The sequence below is a fragment of the Macaca nemestrina genome, chromosome 1 (genome assembly GCF_043159975.1).
Source record: "Macaca nemestrina isolate mMacNem1 chromosome 1, mMacNem.hap1, whole genome shotgun sequence".
Classification (NCBI taxonomy): domain Eukaryota; kingdom Metazoa; phylum Chordata; class Mammalia; order Primates; family Cercopithecidae; genus Macaca; species Macaca nemestrina.
Window position 1 is genome coordinate 117516745 of NC_092125.1, and position 5059 is coordinate 117521803.

At 37.1% G+C, this 5059-nt stretch overlaps 1 pseudogene; it reads left to right on the top strand.

The window, feature by feature from the left end:
- The first annotated feature begins 1804 nt into the window (after window positions 1-1804).
- On the top strand, window positions 1805-2692 carry LOC105479314 (tetraspanin-12 pseudogene; annotated as a pseudogene).
- Window positions 2693-5059: the final 2367 nt, after the last annotated feature.

Here is a 5059-nt window from a genome sequence, read left to right on the forward strand (position 1 = left end):
CCTGGCCAACCTGGTGAAACCCCGTCTCTACCAAAAATACAAAAAATATTAGCTGGGTTTGGTGGCACATGCTTATAGTCCCAGCTACCCAGGAGGCTGAGGCAGGAGAATCACTTGAACCTGGGAGGCAGAGGTTGCAGTGAGCCGAGATTGTGCCACTGCACTCCAGCCTGGCAACAGAGCAAGACTCCATCTCAAAAAGAAAAAAAAAAAAACTAATTATTTCTAATATCTTTCTTTTTATAAGCTAAAAGAATAAATCTTTGTGATTTTCCAAGGAACTAGAAAAATAGTTTTAGGTATAAGAGAGATCCTGAAAGTTTTATTTTTTTTTTCTGTATTTAGAATCCAATTTTGACTAGCTACAAAAAGAATTTGTAAGAGGAAATTTGGACACTGGGCTAAGATAGTCTCCCGGGTAACTGAGAAACTGTACTTGGCTAAGTATTTAATCAAAAAGACAATACAATATTTAAAAGTAAACATAGAAGGTGACATGAATTGAAAAACAACTTAGTTATTCTGTAAGTGAAGAATCTTCGTTTGGTTGTTGTTATTTTTAATAAAAGTCTTGATAAAGTCAATATAAAGTTCAGAAAATTATTTTGGTAAGACCCAGAACCTTTAATATAGGTAGATTATAAAGAAGATAAGGAACGGTCTTTCATGTTATAGGCAAATAAATGCATTTGTTAGTAAAGCAAGAAGTAAACCTATCAACATTCAGTGAATTTTGCTATAATTTTAACACATTTCATAGCTTTTATTTCATATGTGGGTATATTAAACCAAAGCAAATAAATTTAACTTTATAAGTTTTGACTTGCATTATGTGCTTTCATATTCTGAAACAAATTGACACTTAAAGAGCAGTTCTCTCTCAGGAGTCCATGAGGCCAAAAAACAATATAATAATACTAAAATGTTATTTATGTTAACGTGCAATGGATTTATCATTGCTATCTTTAATGAATCAATCAATAAATGAGAATATTAAAAATGTCTTAGTTTTAATTTCCAATGTGGATAATACTGACAGTTATAATCCACATATATAAATGCTCTTTGAGGTCTGGGGTAGGCAGCCTCTAATGATCAACAGTGATCCTGACTCCTGGTATTCACACCTTTGTGTAATGTTCTCTTCTTGAGTGTGAGCTCATGTATTGACTTACTTCTAATGAATCATCTATGGCAGAAGTGATGGGGTGTCACTTCTGATATTAGGTTCAAAAAGACTGTGACTTCCTTCTTGGGTGCTCTCTCTCACTCCCTGGCTCACGCATTCTGAGGGAAGCCTTCTGCCATGTTGTGACCTGCCCTATGGAGAGGCTCATGTAGCAAGAAAGTGAGAGAGGCTTTTGGCCAACAGTCAGTGAGAAACTGAAGACCACTGCCTAATAGTCCATGATGAACTGAGTCCATCTGACAACCACATGAGTGAGTTTGGTAGTGGATTCTTCCCCAGTTGAGATTTCATATGAGACTGCAGCCCTGGCCAGTGACTTGACTGCAAACTCATGGAGACCTTGAGCCTTCCAAAGATAGAAAATCATTGCACACTCTTACAACAAGAGATAAAGGCCTTTCTGAATTAGACATATAAAGACACACAGAGCACTTTCACCTTCAAGAATAAACAGAAATCCAGGAGAAGCATTCTTGCCCCCATGAGCCTCTGCCATGCACCCCAACTGTCTGATTGAAGTAGGGCATGAAACCCAGGGCTGATGATTGCTGCTGTTTTGACAATGAGGATATAATCTGGTGAGAGGAGGGGGGCTTCTCCCTCCTGGGGCTCATAATGGCCAGAGAAGATTCCATGCACTGCCTGCTCTCTGCCCTCAATTTGCTTTTTTGGTTAATGTTCATCAGCGTGTTGGCAGTTTTTGCTTAGATGAGGGACTACCTAATAATGTTCTGACTTTAACTGTAGAAACAAGGTGGAGGAGAGGATATCTTGACCTACTTTCCTATGACTCACCTGGTCATGATTGCTATTTGCTCTTTTCCTTATTATTGTGGGGATGTCAGGATATTGTGGAACAGAGAAAAAATCCTGTGCTGCTTGCGTGGTACTTTGGAAGTTTACTTGTCATTTTTTGTGTAGATCTGGCTAGTGGCATTTGGACATATGAAGAGAAGTGTATGATTCCAGTACAGTGGTTAGATGTAGTCACTTTGAAAGTCAGAGTGGCAAATATGACTTACCTGGATACCAGTGGCTTACTCATGGTTGGAAGGTTTTCAGTGGGAGTTTAAGTGTTGTGGAGTGGTATGTTTCAATGACTAGTTGGAAATGACAGAGACGGACTAGCCCCCAGAATCCTGCTATGCTAGAGAATTCCCAGGATGTTCCAAACAAACCCACCAGGAAGATCTCAGTGACCTTTATCAAGAGGATTGTGGGAAGAAAAATGTTTCCTTTTGAAAGGAACCAAACAATCACAGGCGCTAAGGTTTCTGGGAATTTCCATTAAAGTGACATAAACCTGGCCATGATTCTCACCATGACTTAGCTCTGGGCTCTGTATTATGAGAGAAGGGAGCCTGAGACAGACCAAATGATATTCCTGAAGCTCCTCTCAGCAACCCATGTCACTCAGTAAAACTGTCGAAACCAAGCCTGTCAAGGATCTTTGAACATATATCCTTGGCAAACAACTTTAATACACCCTTTGAAATGGAGTAAACACTAAGAATGCCAAAGAAGGAAACTACAAACTTGTTTTATTGGACTTGTGAATTTTTGAGTACACACTTAACTGTTTCAGAAATTTGTAGAAGTAAACATGTTGCTATAAAAGAATGCCTGGGCATATAATTTTCTACCCTTATAAATGAAGAAAAAAGTTATTATGTTATGTCACCAGCTGGACACTAATTGATGCCCTTCATAATGCTTAGGACAGATGTAATACCCACTTTATAGCCTGTGTAAGATTTTTTACAGAACACAGTTATGTTTTGAGGTAGCATGGTTTGATCAACATTTCTGCATCCATGTAGATAAGCCACATATGGTGGGACTGGAACTACAGTAAATGTTGATTTACTTCTACCAGGTAGTATATAAAGTACCAATCAACTGCTAACATAAGAAGGCAAACAGTAATAATGACTTTTATTACTTGGTGATATATGCTTTTGAGTGTGAATAGATTACACAAAAGAAAAATTTTAAGATTGGTGAATGTGAATACCTACATGTGATTTTTGCTGGTTACTAAAATATTCTTACCACTTGTAAGAGCAAACTAATACATTGTCTTAAAGTAATCAGGGACATATGCATTTATAAGCCTGTGTGAAGTCTTTATAATTCAATAGATTTCGATTCTTATAATGTTAATAATAACAATTGTAAAAAAGATAAATTTGTCCTGTATAGCACCATTATTTTTAGCCTTTTCTGTCAACGGAGTTTTAAAATTCTGTTTTGGGTTTATATAATAGTACATGCATAACTGTGAATTCAAATACTTAACCACTAATTTTGAAAATTACCAGTGTGATACACAGGATTCATTATTCAGAATGTGGTCTGGTCTCTAGGAAGTATTAACATGAAAGTTATCACACAATTTAGTTGATTTAGCAAATACCTGGATGCTATTTTTCTCCCAAACTAAGATTCTTTTTGACACTAAACACACACATGCATTTTAAATTTATTACATATATTTAAAGATAGTGTCTCCCTCTGTCACTCAGGTAGAGTGCAGTGGCATAAAAATCAGAGCTCACTGTAATCTCAAACTCCTGGCTGCAAGTGATCCTCCCATCTTGGCTTCCCAAAGAGCTGGGATTACAGGTATGAACCACTGTGCCTGGTGGACACTAAATGCTTTTTAAGAGAGTTTATATTTGCCTTCTCCAAACAAGAAGCAACAGTCTCCAAGTCAATATAATCCCACAGACAATGGTGTTCTTTTTCTCCAGAAAAAAAATGCTTGTGAGAGTCATTAAAATAAGTGACCATTTAACTAGAGATTATCCTTATTTCCCTGATAGTATGTTGATATGGTTTGGCTCTATGCCCCCACCCAGATCTCATGTCAAGTTGTAATCCCCAAGTGTTGGAGGAAGAGCCTGCTGGGAGGTGACTGAATCATGGGGGTGGACTTCCCTTTTGTTCTCGTGATAGTGAGTGAATTCTGACAACATCAGATTTTTTTTAAAGTGTGTGGCACTTACACCCTCACGTACTTTCTCTCTCCTGCTCTGCCATGGTAAGACATGCTTGCTTCCCCTTCTCCTGCTGCCATGATTGTAAGTTTCCTGAGGCCTTCCAGCAATGCTTCCTGTTAAGCCTGTGAAACTGTGAGTCAGTTAAACCTCTTTTCTTCATACATTACCCAGTCTCAGGTATTTTTATAATAGCAGTGTGAAAACGGACTAACACATATACTGTGGTGAATTACACAGATTATTACCTCTTTTTGCAAGAGCAAATTATATTTATTTGAAATGGGAAGAGGGCATTTTGTTGCATTTTGTGTATTATGTTTATTTTCCAGAATACAGAAAGAAAATTAAGTGTTAATAAATGCTTTCTAGAGAGTAACAAAAAATAGACACCAAAACAAAAATGTCACAATTACAGATATAAAAAATCTCTTTTTCTTCTCAGTGTGCCTCAAATACTTAGTTGATTTCAGATAAAAGTGGACAAATAAAGGAAAAGGGTGTCAAATGGGATTGTCATCTCTCTCAAAAGAGAACAGATGTCGGTCATCTATCCAGAAAAATAACCCAAATTGTGAGTGCATAAAACCAAATTCTCAATTATTGCTGCTACCAGTGGAGAATAACTTTTTGATCAAAAAGTTTGTTTGGCCAAAAACAAAACAAAAAATTCAGTAAAGATAAAAAAAAAACCCTGGAGAAAGGGAGACTTAATGTAATAATGTCATTAACTCTTTGCTACTGGGTTTTCCATTAGTAGTAGTTTGCCTTCATAAAGCTGTTTGCTTCCTGAGTAAAACTAGCCATGGAAATTCTGCTTAGCCCACTGGTAGAGTCTGAGGTTCTCTAAGCAGTGTAATCTTGGAATTAT